General features: G+C 42.9%; 1 protein-coding gene across 19 annotated transcripts in view; it reads left to right on the top strand.

Annotated features, from left to right (window-relative positions):
• The window catches only part of TRIM2 (tripartite motif containing 2), a 116,062-nt gene that overhangs the window by 53,156 nt on the left and 44,324 nt on the right, over positions 1–18,582 (top strand). For 2 of the 19 annotated variants that reach the window (XM_080591927.1, XM_080591911.1), the window contains exons 1-2: positions 2,368–2,943; positions 4,199–4,339. The exons of 6 other annotated variants lie outside the window; for them this stretch is intronic. The gene's annotated coding sequence lies outside the window, so the exon portion shown is untranslated. Of the gene's footprint in view, positions 1–2,366; positions 2,944–4,198; positions 4,340–10,802; positions 11,720–17,576; positions 18,023–18,582 lie in introns of those variants that run through there. 11 more of the 19 variants (XM_080591922.1, XM_080591917.1, XM_080591915.1 and 8 more) reach the window with 9 other exon arrangements.

Below are 18,582 nucleotides of genomic sequence, written 5' to 3'. Positions count from 1 at the left end.
GTTCTTAGCGGATTGTTTTCCTTAACTGATCTGGTCTTTGTTGCAGTCATTCCTATATAAAGCTTTCTACAGTAAACTTTTCTCTCGTCAGCAAACAGATGAATGTCTTCTATCTCAGTTTCTCAAGAAAACTAACATCCCTGTGCTAGATAGGAATGTGATCCTTGTCTGCCTCGAAATTCATGGAGATGGTGTGTGAGAAACTGGGTATCAAATGATGTCTTAGCAATATGCAGGGGAAAGCAGTGGATGCTGCAGTGAGGGGACACGCAGCCAGCCTGCTTCGGGGCAGGAGATATCTGTGGGCAGCAGGATGCTTCTACTCACATGGGTGATACTAAGGAGGAAATGAAGAACAGGAAAGGAAGGGGAAACAGTTGAAGAATAAGAGTGATCCCCAGAGCCTGGAAAATGAAAGATCATTTAAAATAAGTCCTCTATTTCTGAATCTTGAATTTTATTTATTTTTTTACATAGCAGTTATTTGTGAAAACACCCTTGATGTAAATGGACTGCAGTATTTTTCTGAGAACAAATAAATTGAAGGGTACCTGAGAGATCAGTGTAAGTAATGCCTTTGCTCCTCAGGGCAAAAAAATATTGTCTGCACCAACATCACAAACTGAAAGTGGTAATTTCCACCTACTCGTCACTTTACCACCATGTGTTCCCAAAAAATGATTTCTTATTCCAAAGGTAATGCTCGTTCAACTTGTCCTGTACTATATCAATACAGAGGGGAAGAGAGCCTGTCCAGAAAGCCACACGAGGGCTATTCTGCTGTACCCTTGTGAAACAATTTCTGACCCTAGATCTGAACTCTGCTCTACCAGGATCAAGTCCTTTGATTTCATGGAAAATATCAGTCCTGATAAAAGTAATATGTAGTCAATTGACCCCAAGTGTTTACTAAGAAAATAATAACTCAACTGTTAACCAACCCTGTTTACTGCCATATCAAAAAGCTATGTTTGCTTCTGCTGATGTCTGTGCATTTTAAGTGTTTTGCTGTTAACCTTCTTGGGGGAGCAGAACAAAAGCAAAAATGCTAGAATGCAGGCCAAAGATGTACAACTGTGGTAGCAGTCAAGTAGTAGGACGCATGAAATCCGTTCTCATGTACCTCTTGTTTGTGTGGGGTGCTCTGGTGTCTAATAATATGACTGAGCTCATGTGTAGCCCTTTACATTGGATCACTAGATTGTATTTCACTCTTCTGGAGGGCTGCCTGTTTTCACAAAAGCTGTAGGAATGTAATACCTTAGAGAGCCCTAGCCTTCTACTGGATTTGATCGAAATTATTCAATGGCTTCTACAACTGTTGGAAGGAACTGTGATAGCACAGGCAAAAATACACTTCTATATTAATTAGAATCTTTTTTTTTTTTAAATAACAATCCAGTCATATCAATCCTGAATCCAAGTGGAGGATCATAATCATGCAAAGATGAAAAATGGAGCAAGTGACAAGGCTCAGGATTTTCAGGCAGACTGTTTACAATGGTGTTTTTATTTTGTTAATGACTCACTGCACTGATTCATGCTTTAGTGAAAGCTGCCTCATTTACAGATTCTCAGCGTCCAAACAGAGTAAGCTTATTCCCAGCAGAAAAGCTTGCAAAAGTTTGCTGGCAAAACTGAAGACTAAATCAAACTTGATATTTTGAAGTAAATAACACAGATAACAACAATTTTTTGCTTCAAGCAACAGCAAAACTTCATCTTCTGTAAACAAGAGGAAATTTGTTTTTGCAATTTTTTGTTGGAAAAACCATGTAGTTTTGTACCGACTCAAAACCTCGAGCTACCTAGAAATGTAGGTGAGCACTCAGGCCTCTTGCATCTGAATGTAATCAGGGCAGTAGATCTTTAAATAGCTGAAACTAGGGTGTGAAAGTGACTTAGGAGCTTCAAGTCAGGGACTTTCACTGGGTGCTTTTAGAAATTTTATTTGTGATACTTTTTGTAAAGTGCTCATTGTAATTATGGACAGGATCACCCCAGAGGCTCTCTATCGAGCAACTGCCCGTTGATTGTGAGTTGCCTTAGTAGAGGAAGAAAGAGCAAATCAAAAAAAAAGAAAACAACCAAGACCCCAGTGGGTTTGCTTCCCACCTGGAAGCATTTAAAGGGTGTAAGTGGATCAGCATTCACTTCCCTGTTTATAAAAACCAGGTTGTTCTAACTGAGTTGCTCAACTGTTGAACTAAGTAATGCACTTTTTTTTTTTTTAAATTCCCTTTCCGGAGAGGCTGTTTGTGCTGGGAGGGAGGGCTGCAAGCTTGCTTTGTTCCCCTGGGGGCGGAAGAAAAGTGTCTGCCACCTCCCTGAGCCGTGGGGTGCTCTCTGGGGCTGGGGGCTGCTGGGGGGGGGGGGGGGGGGGCAGCAAGGCAGCCAGCCGCACGCACGCAAGAGTGCAAGCAGACTGGCGTGGGGCTGCCTGTTTATTTTCAAAGCCTTTGTACCTCAGGTTACTTGTAAGGCTGGTGCTCGGGGAGTTCAGCTAAAGCTGGGCTGTGTGTATTCCCCGGTTTGCTCGTAATTTGCAGTTTATGAAAACCAGATGGATGACTCCGTGCTCTGCAAGTTAGCGTAGGGATGCGAGCTCCTGACATGAGAGCAGCTTTTACAGAAAACACTGAGTTAAGAAGATTCAGGCTCAAGCTAGATTGCTTCTTCCCTCCCCCCCTTTTGTCTATTTTTACTGCATCACTGGTATGTGTCCAAGGAGAGACGGCCATATCATTCGGAAATACGAGGGGATAAAATTTTGACTGTTGGATCTCGTCAGGCTGAGAGGCTCTAGAGTAAATGAACTGGGAGAGAGAGAGAATTAAAGAGAGATTTCTTTAGGTGAACTTCTATGGTTGTCTGCTCTGCCAACAGCATTGTAAAATAACGAAGAAACCGCAGCAGTCCTTTCCCACTGTCTCTCTAAACAATGTAAGTTATCCTTTCACACTCGTCTCTAACTATCCTCCTGCTTTTTTCAGCTCTCGAGCGTTTTGGGAGAGTAGTGGCTGAGCAGCGGGCGAGCTCCTGCCAGGAGCTGAGCTGTGTGCGAGAGCGACGGCTTTGTCTTCGTTTCTGTTCCTAAAGTCAGGGTGGCAGCGGCGGAGTCCGAGCAGTTTGACAGCACCTTTCTCTGACAGTCGTGCCAGCTCAGCTTTAGGTGGCTGTCAAAACCTTTAAACCTTTTCAGTGCTTGTGCAGAAATCCGTTTGTGGCTGGCACGAGACAATAGGATACGTTTTGATTGAACTGTGCGCGTCGAGCTTGCTGTAAGAGCAAGCGTTTCAAAGGGGATTGATTGTGTGATGCTGTGTAAACAGGACAGGATGTGACGGGGAAACAAATGCCTCCTGCTCTTTAATATTTAAAAGCAATAACTGAAACAAAGCCAAGCAGTTTGCCGAGGAAAGGCACAGTGATGTTTATTCAAAGCAAAATAAATCTCTGTAAATCTGAGAGGGCAATGTCAAGGTATTATTAGGAGGGAGACTTTTGCTTCTCACAGGTGTCAGGTTTTTTGAAGTTGGCAGTTGGCATTAATGTCACCATATTCTGTTGTTCTGCTTTTGTGAAGATTAACCTGAGCCAATACCTGATGCATAGCTCCCCTGCTAAGCATGCACCCCACCCCCCAGCACTTTTTTTGGTTTATTTTACTGTTTTCAAAAAGCATTCTAGGCAGACTGTCAGGCAGATTGATAGGGTTAAGTAAGAACAAGGAAATATAATGTATCAGGTAATATACCAGGAATAAGACAATAATCACCCTGAAGTCAAATATTCGTCAAGCCAGAACAATTACATAAATGTCCATTTTTATGTATATAAGAAAAATGTGGTGAAAGTACAGTGACTAAGTAAGTATTTATTAGGTAAGGACATGGTATAAGAAAAGCCACCGTCTGTTCCAGCCTCAGATTGTTTGTCTTTGAGGGCAATGGATTTATTACCTGGATAACAGCTCTGTGGCCAACTATTGTGATATAACCATCAGAAATTTTCTTTCTTAAAGTTCCACATTTCCACTTGTGCAAGAACTGAGCAGAAATTGACCAGTGATGCTCATGAGAGCTTCTAGGCAATGTAAAATGTTTGGAATAAGTTTAGGAATGTAAATGTTAGGGTTTGAAAAGTGTATTAAAAGGCTTGGTTTGTAAAAATCTATATAAACTTGTTTATTTTAAAGCTAGCTTCATGACTTTCTGGAAGATGGACTCATGAAATCTAAAGCCTGGAGCGGTTATAGAGAGAAGGTACCAGGAAGCTACTGTACCTGATCTTGAGACTGCAACGTCTTGCTAGAAAACAAAGAAAGCAGAAAGCTGAGGTTAGTCCCTGTTTCCAGAGAGGTTTTTTTGGGGGGTTGTTCTATTGGCTGTTGACAAATGAAACGAGGCTTTTGTGCTTTATTTACCCTTGTCCAAAATTGTTTATGATAAGCCAAAGGTTTCCTTAAACTTCTCAGCAAAGCATCTGACAAACTTGTGAACAAACTCACATCTCTGATCTGGTCCTGCAGAGCCCGCAGTTTGGCTATAAAGAACAGCTTGGTGTTTTCGTTAGTGAGGGCTTCGTCATTTTTTGTGAGATACACCAAGATTTTCCTGAGAGGGAAGGTTAAACAGAATCTCTTTGTTACTCCAAGGAGCATCACTAATGCATGCTGCTTGAGGGCCAGAAGGAAACATGCAGTGGATTTTATGACAGAACAAATTCTAGATGGAAACATCTATTTCAGCCAACTGGGAAAAAAATTCTGGTTTTTTGTATGCAATTTTAAAAGGGAGACAGCAAATGTATCATGCCAGATACAGAATAAAAACTAGAAGTCTATGTTTAATGCCTTTTTTTTAAGGGCAGGGGAGAGGGGGAAATGCAGGTCTTAATTTTTTTTTTTTTTTTGTGGAAGTTGTTTTCTGTGCATGAATTCAGTGGAATCTTGGCTTTGAGGCTAGGTATGAGATAAGCAGTGTCCATGTCCTGACAGCATGAGTGCTGTCTGAATTTTGTTATGTCCAGCAGTATGCACAGTGGTTGGAATTTCAGATCTTACCTGGACGAAGATGGCAGTGCAGCTGGGGGATTTCCTAAGCCCATGATAGTATTTTTCTCTGGCAATCCCAGCTTGAAGGTCAGGTTGTTTACTGGAAAATCCCAGATAATTGCTGCTTGAAGCCATCTCAAAAACATGTTGGGCCTGTCTTTGCCTGATAATGGAATTTAATTAATTCATAACAAAACTAGGATTTGAACAGCTTATATAAACACAGTGAGGCTCCTGGTTCCTTTGAGGAAAATTGGGGAATTAAATGAACTGAAAAGGTTTGGGTGTTCTAATTCAGAGAACAAAGTGTTGTACATTACTATAGTAAAGCTGAAATTTAACGATCTGCATAAAATATTTCTGCATAGCTTTGCAGAAATGTGTAAGATTGTGTCTAGACACATCAAGTATTTATACAAAAACAAAGGCATGATGTATGGTAAGGTAGGAGAGATTCTTGGGCCAAGTGTAAATGAAATGGATTTGATCAGTTGGCAAGCATGTTGTCTCATCAAAATAAAACATGCCCGAGGGTACAGGTGTAGCTGGTTTGAACTATTTGTTTATATACAGCAGCAAACATATCTTTACTCCAAATAATTCAGTTTATAAAGAATGATCCTTGATAGAACTGTGCTATAGAAGAGAAGAACACTACAAATTGAAATATTGTGTATGGACAGTGCAGTATTATAAAAATCCATTAATTCTTAAGAATCTACAAATGGTTTGAAAACTCAAAGACAATGTTTTTCAACTTTTCTTCCTTTTTTATTTTTTATTTTTATTTTTTAATTTGTGGAGCCCTGAAAACTTTCTCCTAGACACCTGCCCATCCATACTTTGCAGGATAACATATATGAACTTGCTTTTTTTAGTCAGGCTTCAGGGACCATATTGAAGAAATCCCATGACTGTCAGAATAAAATCCACAACTGCTGATCCTATGCTTGGCTGACACCTTGAACCAAAATCAGATATGCTATTTCCAGAGACTGCAGGTTGTGGTTTAAGAAAAAACAAAACAAACAAAAAACCTGACCATGTGGAAGTGTGTGACATGAGCTGCTATTAAAAAAAAAAAAAAAAAAAAAAAAAGGAGGGAAGACTCCAAAACAAAACCAGTACTTATTGAAGGGAATAAAAGTTGGAAAGGAAACAATCATTGTTTGGAGGTTACTAAAATACTGAAGGGAAAAGATCATGGCTTATCAGTCATAAAAATAGACTTCACCTCTTTGTGCCTCTGTTTTTGATGGGTATTTCTTATGACATGCTTCTTCTGTTAGAATTGAGCTTGCTCTTGTATTTGTTACATGACATTACTGTATTGTAGACAGTCTGTTGGCGTGTTGTAAGGTTTATGTTGACATGTGCCTGTAATGGGAGGAGCTTCTTGGTTGCAGATATTGAGCTAATGCAGTTTGGAAAAAAAATCTTGTTTTGTGAGAAATTGTGTGAACCTTTCCCTTGCTTTTTGATCAACTGGAATTAAGCACACCACCCTAGGAGCAGAACTCATCTTGATCTTTGGAGAGATGTAGGTGACATTTCTTATCAACCTTTCTGATTTGTTTTATTTCTATAAAGACCAAATTTTATTTCTGTGGTTGAAATAATTAAATATTTATTGTATAGATTGCAATATTAAAGACATTTGTCTACTGTTTTCTACAATAAACTCTCTGGATATTTTCAGTCACAGAATCTGTAGACTTATCCTGGCATTGCTTGTCATTCCTTCTAATATTTGGGGTGTTTTACTATATTTGGATTGGGCATTGCTTATTTTAAAAGGTGGAAGTAGTAGTTCAGTTTGAAACTGGACTAGTATGAAGTGAAATAAATAACATAACATGCCGTTCTAATGTACTGTATGGGGAAAGCCAAGGATCTAGTCAGTTGAGAAGTCTGTTGGCTACCAGGCAGCTTTACCACTTGCCAGCTGGACGTTAGGTAAGAGCTCAAAAGCAAATCCCATTCAAAAGGAAGAATTGAAATAGCAATTGTAATATACTACTTGAGGCAGTGAACAGCTACTGTGGCAGGTAGATGTGGTCTGGCTCCATCCACCTTGCTGCTAGTTTGTTGCAGTAAGGTTAAAAAAGGCATAGCTAAATTAAGAAGGAGGTTAATCATAGACATGTGAAAAATGTTAACAGCATGTATTCTGGCACCTCTTATGTTACATGGTGATCTGCTTGACATAAGCATCAAAATATATCCTGTATAGCTGGACTGCTACCATAGCTGTTCTGGCAGCAGTTTGTTTGTAAACCATAACACTTTACTGTTAGATACTAGATCTAGTCTGTTTTAACTTTAAGAATATACCCTGACCCTAGGAGAAGACAAACGGCTGTAGATGACATGTAATCACCTATAACCTGAAAGTTCCCCTGAAAGGACTGGACAACTTGGCTTGTTATGGTCAGCATTTTGCTCATGCGTAAAAGCATTATTAATTCTCTCTCACTTTGAAACCTTCTGAATATTTGCAGTCTTGGATGGATGTTAGTAGTAATTAAGTAGGCGGATCTTCCACTCTTAAGTCAGGGTGGATGCCCTCTGCAGAAGAGATACAACGACTGGAGTAGATGCAGTTGCCTCTGGACAGTTTTTAAATGCATGAGATGAATGTTCAGCAATCTGCCGGTTCCTAATCCAGCATGGATTTATTTGTTTTAGTATTATTAGTCTGTCTAAACATGTGTATGATCAGTTTATTTCTGGGTGACTTTCTGTTGTTGGTTTGTGTTGTGTGGTTTTTTTTTGTCATGTAAAACTATTTGCTCTGTGTTACTATGAGCTTCTGTTCTTGACTTCCCCCACTCCCATTCTCGAAATGTAGAGTGACAATTCCCTCTTTTTCTGTTTATTTATTTTTAATCAGTATTGAATGCTAGGCTTAATGATGTCCTTTCATTGAATTTGTCGTTTGAAAAACTGTCACATGGAATGATGGCTTAAAGGAAAAGTGTAAATTTTAGTCTCTGCAAAGATTTACATTGTGCCTGACTCCTATGCCCAAGCTTAGTTGAACTGGGTTATTTTTTAATTTGAAGGTGTGTGGTATCTTGCAGTGTGCTTTGTGTAGTGCTTATGAGTTGATTTAGCAAGGAAAGAGCAGTGGTTATATTATGTTGAACTTTTGACTGATATGAAGACACTCCTACAGCTTGTGCAGATCAATAAACCCTCCAAAGCAGTGATGGAATATTGAACTAATGCACTTGACGTAATTACTTACAAAAAAAAAAAAAAAAAAAGATTGCACTCAGAAGATTTTGCTGAACTTGGAAAATACTCTTGAAAAGATCCCAACAATATGTTGAGCTCAGCAAGTTTGCCGATGACGCCAAGCTGTATGGTGTGGCTGACACGCAGGAGGGAAGGGATGCTATGCAGAGGGGCCTGGACAGGCTCGAGAGGTGGGCCTGTGCGAACCTCATGAGGTTCAACAAGGCCAAGTGCAAGGTCCTGCATCTGGGTTGGGGCGCTCCCAAGCACAAATACAGGATGAGTGGAGAATGGCTTGAGAGCAGTCCTGAGGAGGATTTGGGGGTGTTGATTGATGAGAAGCTCAACACGAGCCAGCAATATGCACTTGCAGCCCAGAAAGCCAACCGTATCCTGGGCTGCATTAAAAGCAGTGTGGCCAGCAGGGTGAGGGAGGTGATTCTCCCCCTTTGCTCTGCTCTTGTGAGACCCTACCTGGAGCGCTGCGTTCAGCTCTGGGGCCCCCAGCACAAGAAGGACATGGACAAATTAGAATGAGTCCAGAGGAGAGCCGTGAGGATGATCAGAGGGCTGGAGCACCTCTCCTGTGAAGACAGGCTGAGGGAGTTGGGGTTGTTCAGCCTGGAGAAGAGAAGGCTCTGGGAAGACTTTATTGCAGCCTTCCAGTACCTAAAGGGGGCCTACAGGAAAGCTGGAGAGGGATTCTGTCAGGGAATGCAGTGATAGGACAAGGGGTAATGGCTTTAAACTAAAAGAGAGTAGATTTAGATTAGATATTAGGAAGAAATTTACTGTGGTGTTGGCGAGGCACTGTCACGGGTTGCCCAGAGAAGCTGTGGATGCCCCATCCCTGGAGGTGCTCAAGGCCAGGCTGGATGGGGCTTTGGGCAACCTGGTCTGGTGGGAGGTGTCCCTGCCCATGGCAGGGGGGGTGGAATTAGATGGTCTTTAAGGACATCAGTAAGGGCCTATTTTCCCCAAGCTCTATGGCATTACATTTAGAAAAATGGAGAGTACCTCTGCAGAGAAGCAAGGTAAACACATCAGTCTTAAGGAAATATCACTAGAAGTCTTCTTTTTTTTTTTTTTTTCTTCCCTGAAGGATAAACTATGTTGGAAAAGGAAGGGGGATGTGGAGAAATGGTAGGTTAATATTGTATTCACTAAGAAAAGGTTCCCTGCTCAGAGTGATGACCAGTCAGACTCCATTGTTGTGTGTCTTGTTCATATGATGTAGAAGTGAGTGTACATGCTAAAGACGCTCTGTGGCTCTCAGTGGCATTCTTCATACAACAGGTTGTGTATTAAGGCAGCAGTCTGATGGATTCATTTCACCTGACGTCCCTAAATAGCTCTGCTAAGTAATAAAAACAGCCCTGTAGTGCCATTATTGTCCATTAACTATGCAAAAAGGGAGTGGCTACTATGACAGCTCCTATGATGTCTATACTGAGTATTTTGAAGGTGAGACTGGGTCAAAACAAAAGTAAATCTAGCTCAGCCTTATAATCTGGATGGTGGCTGATAGTGGGTGCCTACAGAAAAGCATAAGAATAGATCAGACATATAATAGTATGCCCCTGAATGCTCTTTCATCTTCAGTGATTTGTGCTTCCAGCTCTGCTTCTGGTGGAGGTGGTGTCTTTATATTTAAAAATCTTGAGTCAGTTTACCCTCCATGAATTTGTCATTCTGTCCTGGAATGCCCGTAAATTATTAACAGCTGTAGCATCCTGGGGCAATGAGTTTCATAGCTCACAGAATGAAATGTCCAGGACATGGCTGATAGTCTCAAAAGGGGTTTCTCATCTGTGGCCATTAAAAAGAAAGATTAAAAGGCAGTAGATATAAATTGTGAATAAAATTTAACTCAGAGTTACAGGTTCATCAGCATTCCAGAAGCATTTGTCTGAAATGTGTCCTAACAGCCCCTGACTGTGCTAACTGAGACAGAGAAGTTGTTCAGCACCCGAAATAGTGCAGAGCATGTATGTTGTATCTGTAACTGGTTTTCCACTAGGATTTCTCAATTCCTTTTACCAGCAGTGCCTACAGCTGGTTACTTCACATACTTTTCTAACAGGTGTTGTCGTTTCGATGATACTGCATATAACCTGTATCAAGAACAGCATGTTTTGTCTTGTCACATTCATCACAAGGACTGCTGCTAAATTCTCAGGCAGCTCTTACATCGCTTCACAGAACTTGCAGAAAGAAGAATCTGGCAAGATCTAATCCCGTTCTCTGACCGCAAAAGATTCAGTCTTTATAAAGAATGAATATATAAAATACAAATCTTTATATCTTGCACCTCTTTCGTTACAAAAATAGCCCTCATCCAAACTAAAAGCTTTCTATGAAAACTTATTTCATAGCGTGTACATAGCCCTGTGTGTTTGCTAGCACATGGGAACCTGTAATAGACGTCCAAGGGAAAGCTTAGGAGAGTTATTCTTGGAGAAGGATAAAGGTGGGCACCTCTTCCTGCTGCTCCTCCTTGCAGCTTGTATCTGCTCTAAAAACTTGTACCTCGTGGAAAAGGCCTGAGGAAAGGCCATGCTGAGGCAGTGTAGCTGCTTGGCAGGCCCTGAGGAAGGACCACGAGGACTGCCTGGAGGCCCGGCCTGCTCAGGGCCACGGGGGGCCTGTCAGGTGGCCCCCTCTTACTGTGGCTGCAGTGAAACCCTGCTGTGGAAATGCACTTCGGGAACTGGTGCGTTTCTGCAGATAAGGCACAAAACGTGGGGAACACATCTTCTGTGCTGCAGAAAGGTTTCGGCTTTTTCCCACAACAACAGTTCTTTAAATAGGAGTGCAATCAGCGAGCGAGTGTCCTTGCTGAGGACTGGAGAGGCGTGTTTACTCGGTGAAGTGCAGCCAGTGGGTGTTCCCAAGCTCCGAAGTGCTGGAGCTGAATAATGCTAAGTCAAATGGAGTGACCCTGTGAGTGTGGAGAAGGAGAAGACAGCGTTGCAGCCAACGGGCTCCGGCCATGTGCACTTGGAGCTCCCCACAAGAGCTGCAGATGGCTTTGTGTTATTGGTTTTTGGTCGGTTTAACTCCTGTGCGTACAACTATTGTTATAACCCACAGAGTTGCTCTTGCCAAGGTTATTCTGACACTGTCTCACTGTTTCTGGTGCCAGAGTACCTGCCGTATGCGGCTATGTGTTTACCTACTTGCTGTGAAAGTTCAGTGTCGCGTTATTGCCAGCGTAAAGAGCCTGCCTGGGCAAACCCCTCTGCCTGCCACTTAATGCTTGGTTGAGGTCTTCTCTGAGACCAAGGATGATATATAGATGCTTAGACATACATCTGTGTGTTTGAAAGGCATTTCAGTTCAGAAGAAGGCAGCAGACATAGAAGGTAACATCGCTGTTGGCTCCGAGCGAGAAAATGAGGTGGATACTGTACAAAAGCTCAGGTAAATACAGAGGAGCAGCAAGCAGTATTTCATCCTTTAAACAGTGCAAGTGCTGCAGGTTATGTGAACCTGAATTCCGCATGCTCACGGGCTGGGGAGGGTCTCTTCTTCCTCCTGTCCTTCCCAGTCTCTCTCCCATATGTGTTTTTGGCAGAAATCCCACCTGCTCAGGCACCCTATGTACACAGACCATGTGCTATGGAGACATGAATTCCTGTGCTTTCCTGTGCCTGTGTTGTTTGCTTTTTTTTAATGCTTACACTGTCTGCCTTTTCTTGCTGTGAAACGTCTGTATTTTTTCTCCCAGTTTATTTTTCTTATGCTGTTTCTGTTGAGAAGTGGGGTTTTGAAGGTTGAAAACAAAAAAAAAGAAAAGAAGAAAGAAGCCTAAAGGGCTGGCAGTTTCTAGGTTAATTTTGCATAGAAGTTGCATGGCATGTGGTAATAGCTGGGTGCTGTCTTGTCCCTTGCTGTTTTGAACTTTGTGCTAATTCAACAAAATCCAAGTGAAGTAAATGGAAACATAAGCAGAGGAGAGGTCAGTGGGGAATATATGATTAAACTCAAGGCTGTCACCTCTCCTAAAGGGAGAGCTGCAGAACTGTAAGATCAAGCAGAGATGCAGCATGGGGCATGTCCAGTGTTTCAGGAGGGAGTAGAGGGGATGATCTCTGAGCAGTTCAACCTTCACCGCACAGCTCAGGACCAAGCATTTGCATCTACCTTTTACTTTTCTTGCCATTGCTTAGCAGCTCTAAAGAAAGTGCCTAGAGCATTTTTTAATGTACCTTATATCTAACACTATGTAGAAAAGGCCAGGAACCTCTTCCTAAACAGATTCCTGCTCAGCCTCCTGCTTTTTGTACTACCTGATGTCCTGTGCCTGGAGGGTTTAGCAGTGATTAATGTGGAGTCTCCGTGGAGCACTTTTATTTCAAGTAGCATTTCAGAGCAGCTGTTTATGGAAGCTGCAGTGATTTGAGGCACAGTTTTAATTATTTGCCAGCTCAGCTTTTTTTTTTTTTTTTTTGAGCTCATGTACCTAAAAAGGCTGAACAGAGATCTGTTAGTGTTAATAAAATAGATAGGCCTAGAGAGTCAAAAATGTATAAGTGTGAGGGTTATGTTAATGGCACTTGGTAATTAATCAGAGTAGTTTTTTTATTTTTGCATGGATGCTCTGACTAGCAGCTTTGGATGGCAAGTGTAGAATTTAAAATCCTTTTACTTAGGCCTGCACAACATCTAGCCCATAAAATAATTATTTGGATCTGCCTCACTGTGGATTTTTTTCTTTAAAATAGCTCACCTGAGAAAATGATGTTTTATTAAACATGGAAAGGGCTATGGTCCTGAAATGAGGTCCTGAAAACCTCAGACAGACAAATAGCCTTAAAGTAAGTATTACATCTCAGGTGTGTGATTACTGTGTGATAATATGAGCTCTAACCTGCCAGCCTTACCCCTTGGTGTGTGCAGGGCAGCCAGCAGAAAGGCTCCCCTTCATCCGAGGGCGAGACTGTAGGAACATGGGTCTGTAGGGAAGGAAGCAGGACCACCAAAAGGTCCTGCTTTGCACAGGGTTACTGCAGAGGGAGGCAGAGGTTGTGGGGATGGGGAGAGAAAAGGAAAGGGGGGGTTAGATGTCAGCTGTAACCCTTTCCTCCTCTCCAACTTGGAGTATAAAGCACAAGTATGTTGGTGTCTTAAGAGGCCCACCCACTTTATTTCAGGTACACATGTTGTTATAGGCTTTGATTACAAACTGAGGAAAGGAAGGGAGAAAAAAACATTAAGCAAGTAAAACTATTTAGCCTTCATTTATAGTGGTGGCTTCTATCCTTGTTATTCTGTCTTCAGCAGCTGAGAGCCTGTAAAAGAAACCTAATTCACGACCTTGACATCTGGCAGTCGAACTGAGGGTGATCCCATTGCCGTGCAGAAGAGATGTCAGGATATGGAGCTGCTTTCTGGTGGCTGCAGTGCCTGGCCCTGCCACCTTAATGGAGAATGCCCAAAAGGTGAAAGACTGACACACAGGAGAAAAGCAGCTTGTGCTCGGTGCTGCCTGTCTTGCAACATCAGTGCCAGAGACAGGGAGAGCCGCCACATCAGCCAGGCTTGCTCTGGTGGAGCGGGGAGGCCAGGCTGTCCCTGCCACTGCTCTCAGCTGCCTGCCTGCTGCAGGCGTGCTGCAAAAGCCGCAGCCTCGGCAAGCAGAGCTAGGTGTAAGCAGGAGGTAGAAAGAAACAGAATAAGGTGGCAAAGGCGGAGGAGGATGGGCGCTGCAGGGGCTGTGAAGGTCTCAGTAGCCCAGCGTTACATCCTAGGCAAACCTTTCAAGTTCCTTGCCTCCTCCGGGTGTGACAAGCCATGTGTAGGGTCACAAGCTTAGGGGAAGAGCATCTGCCCCACTGGATCACAAGATGGGCAGGTGATCGTGGCTCCAGGCTGTGGCACGGGGAGAGGAGCCAGCACCTGACAGAGCTCCTTTCGGGGCAGACGTGTTGTGGCTGCCAGCAGGGCTGCAGTGGCAGGAAGCCCTGGCTTTTCCCTGCCAGCCTGAGCTACTGCCTGGGCTGCTGGAGCACGTCGGGTCGGGCTGCAGGTTGCACTTGTTACAGCGGCGAAAGGTAAAGGCGCTCCACCACCGCCATCCCGTCCAGATGACTAAAGGCCCGTGATTCCTGGCGTGGGCACGGTCCCACAATGACAGAGCCTGGTTGTTTCACCCCACCTGATTTCCTGGTGCCAGGGTCAAATTAACAGTGTGGAGCCAGGGGGTGGCTGGGACAGCCCATCCTGTCCTGTGTTTGTGTTCCCTCATTCCCAGCATCATGGCTTTGGGGAATTGATTTCTGGTCGCTCCCACCTCTTATTTTCCAGACAGTCTTATTTCCTGCGACTGTATTATTTAGCCATTTAGTTAGGGCTAACCCAATAATTTTTTTTTTTTCTGCTGACCTTAAAATCTTCTGTAGGGCAGGCTGAGTTAGATTACTCTCCCTTCAGTCAATTTATGGCAGAGACTTCATTGCAGGCCATTAATCTTAACCTGCAGTGTTTGAATGACTTATTTAATATTAGGGGAAGGATGTAGCAATATCCAGCTATGGTCTGTAAATTAGCTACAGGTTTGGGGTTGGTTTTGATTGTGGGTTTGGTTTTTTTTTTTTTGGTTTTGTTTTGTTGTTGTTGTTTTTTGGTAACTTACCTTTTATGAGCTCCCTCAAAATGCTAATTCAGGTTGTGTTAGAAAAAGGAGAAGAATAAATTATTTGAAAAACGTGACAATTACAGGGGATGATAGCAGAGGCTAGACCAGTCCTTTCTGTGGTGCTGTAAAGATGGCATGTGCTATATATTTTCCACAGAACTTACTTCCGATGGGTGCAGCAAACTTCTGTAGAACAGTTGTGTTTTTTGTTCTTTTTCTAAAAAGAAAAATAAATAACAACAACCACCATGCCCTTCCCCCAACTCAAAACAGACATTCAATAAACCTGGTTGAAACGGGCTGGTAATAACTGGTATGGGGTAAAGTGCAAGATTGCTCACTGAGCTACAAATCCATTTCCTCTTCACAAGGGAGAAGGAACCCATGTGTCAACATTAAACATGCAAGAACCAGAATCTCAAGGGAAATGAGATTTTCTGTTGTCTCATTTTTCGGTTGTCTCATCTTCCTTGCCACAGTACCACTGCTTTGTTTTGTTTAAGAAGCAGAATCATTTCCAGAATATAAGATCATTGTCAGAAGGCAGCTTCTTGGAGTTAATTACATGAGAACTGCATTTTGAAGCAATCTCTCATTTGGAGTTGTAGTTCCCTGTGAGAGTGGCTGTAGCTGGGACTCCTGCGGTCTCCTTTGGCCATGAGGTATGTTACGGGAGCGGTTCTGAGTCGAGGGGTTTGTAGTCCTTGCTACTGACTGTAAGTGGACATAGTAATTTGAGCGATACTTGTCGTTCTGTTTTAGTGTATGTAAACTCGATGCTGGAAACGAGCAAGGAGAAGCAAGCAGCTAAGCGATGCCTGTGTGCTTCTGTCTGAGTCTTCCACCTCAGGTCTGGGAGCGCGCTCCAGAGTTTTCAGTCCTGATTTTTGTTTTAAATGTGCCTTTGTTCAAGTGGCAAAAACAAAAGACCTTGCATCTCCTAGCTGTGGGAGTTAAAAATTTTGCTTGTTCTTTGTAATGGAGTTCTCTACACAGCTGAAAAAGAAAAGCAAGAACCCAAAGAAAGAATAGCAGAACCCCACCCCCACCCCTCCAAAAATATGCCTGAAACTCTGGCCTTTTCTTAAACTGTGAATTTTGCCGTGCAGATCCCTGCTTCTTCTGACCTGCTGAGTGTGGAGCTAAAATGAAACAGACTTTGTTCTCTTTGACAGAGTTCGGCACATGTCGAGGGAATCAGAGGAGCAGCATTTTGGCATGAGCACCCAAAATCCTAACACACGCACGCATGCTGCCTGATGTTTCATTTCAGGTTATAAACTGGATTACAACATGCTTTTGCCCTGTGGGCATTACCCAGGGAAACCAGGCTGGATCTGCACGATGTATAAAACCAATCTGGTTTAGTGATTGCCAAGTGGAAAATAAATGATGGGTAGAGATTCTATGTTTTTAACAGGAATTTAGATTAAATTTCAGTCATGATAATGGTTATTAACACTGTTTACCTGGTCAGCCCAAGAATGGAATAAGTATATTTTGGAAACTGTTTAAAGAGCGTAGGACAACTTTTTCAGCTGTGAGGTCTAAACTAACCCTACCTCTTCTAATTAAGTCCAAGTAGCACAGACAGTATTTAAAACCAACAGTTTTTATTCCTAATGCAAACGAGCTTTTGTGTCCTTTTATTTGTGGGAAGCTTTGTTAGCCTCAGTGAGCTGAAATACTTGCATATGATTTGAGGTTTTTTGTTGTCGTTTTGTTTTGTTTTTTCAAAAGAAAAGATTCACTGTATTTAGAGATGCAAATGCTACCTTGTCTGCAAAACCCACCAGCTGTTATACTGGAGGACAAAGCTAATTCTATGTTGCTTAGCTTCAGTAGGGTCTGTGTATTCACAAGCATCTTTTTAGCAACTTACTCTGCATAGCTGAGAAATACCACTGACACCAACTTTATTTCCTTTGGTAACAGCCTGGTAAAATCTGAATTGATCTGTGAGTTAGTTAGTTAGTTAGTTTAAATAAGTTATTAGATTCACTGAGGGAATCCAACTTCATGTTAATGCTTGTGCAGAAGTTCAGCAGACTGCTGGCTCTGATTCTCTTGGTCCTTGAATGTGAGGTTACGAATTGCAGCCGTGATTGTTCGAGCTGACTTGAGTCAGGTTAAACCCGTGGCTTTGCAGTGCAAGAAGCCGCTGCTGGTTTGTGTGTCAGTGGCACAGCTCTCGGGAGAGGTTCCTTGGTGCTGCTTTAAACATCTGGAGGGACAAAGGGCGTTTGTGGGGTCTTTTGTCGGTGCTGGAAGCTGGAGCAGGGGAGAACCGCACCGAGAAATACTCTGAATCCTGGACAAATCCTAATGCAATCACTGAGCACTAAGCTTTATCTCCCTTTCTAAATGAAAGTGCTTTCGTTTCATCTGCGGCGGCCGCCCCGATAACCGACGTTGCGCAATAGCGGCTCTCCCCCGGGGACTCAAATCCCTTTTCCGATTTGCGAGTAATATTTGCATATGTATTTCTGGGCTGCATTGACATGCCAGCTGCACAGTGGTGGCTGTCTCCGCCCGCTAATCCTGTAATAACATTCTGGTGCCCAAATTCAATGGCCCTGCGCGGAGCCTCTGAACAGCTGATCGCTGAGTAGGGAGGGAAAAAAAAATAACCCAGCGAATCTCCTTGCAGCTCTCTGCTGCATCCCTATCCCACAATGCCCTGCACGCTTTGCTGCAGTCTTTCTACACGGGCTGAGTGAGAAAAAGATGTGCTAAATAAAGATTGATTGGTTTGCATCCTGAAGGGGTCTCCCACTTGTAAATGACCCGGGGGGGAAAAAAAAAAAATTCATGACTACTTCACTGGGCCTCCTCTCGTTCTTCCATTTTTCTTTCCACCTGTCCTCTTCGTGGAATGGAGCATCACTCCTTGGAGCACAAAATACCCTGTACCTCTAATGGTGACCGTGCTCCGATAGGCATCCTTAACCGGTTTTATGCGTGAGGATTGAAATATTGACAGATGATGTTTTGTTCGTTTGGATTACTGCGGAACTGCAGCTCCATCCCTGCAAGGATTTGGTCCTCAGCACTGCACTGATTAAGCTATTTTTCTACAAAGATGGGTAGGTCGAAAATGCTCGAGTTTTGCTCAGTGTTATTCCTGGTGGCTGCTGTTTTGGCCCCGATTGTTCATTATGCTTCTGCATGCTGTAAGAATGAAGAGGGTTGCTGTGTTTTAAACAACAAGGCACCAAACTGATTGCAAGAGTGGGAGAGAAAGGAATGCAAATGTAGCTTATCAAGCCTTCTACCCAAGCGGGCTGTGTGGCGGTGATGATTATTGATGTACTTGCTGTGTTCTGTATCGGCTGATTTCGGGGCTGCTGCTGTAAATGTCTCGAATCTGTCCTTTATTCCCAAAAAGCGTGGACAGATGGCATGTCTGTTTTAAGGAGTTTTAAAGCCCAGCTCCCCCAGTCTTTGGAGCAACATTGTTGAGGTTCCCCACCCTTTCTTACCGCTCTCAAGGCCTAACCGTTCCTTTGCAAACGTTGCCATTGGAAACCTAGTCATTCATCATACATGAATAGACCCTCGGGTTGTGAATGCCATTGATAAGAAGAGGATGAACAAGCTGCATGCAATTTGTTCTCCCCAGGCTGTACTTTCAGGCTAGTTGCAT

Source organism: Anser brachyrhynchus, assembly GCF_964034855.1.
Source record: "Anser brachyrhynchus genome assembly, chromosome: 4".
NCBI classification, from domain to species: Eukaryota; Metazoa; Chordata; class Aves; order Anseriformes; family Anatidae; genus Anser; species Anser brachyrhynchus.
The sequence above is the reverse complement of the archived record's forward strand: the minus strand, read 5'-3'. Positions and strand labels throughout refer to the sequence as shown.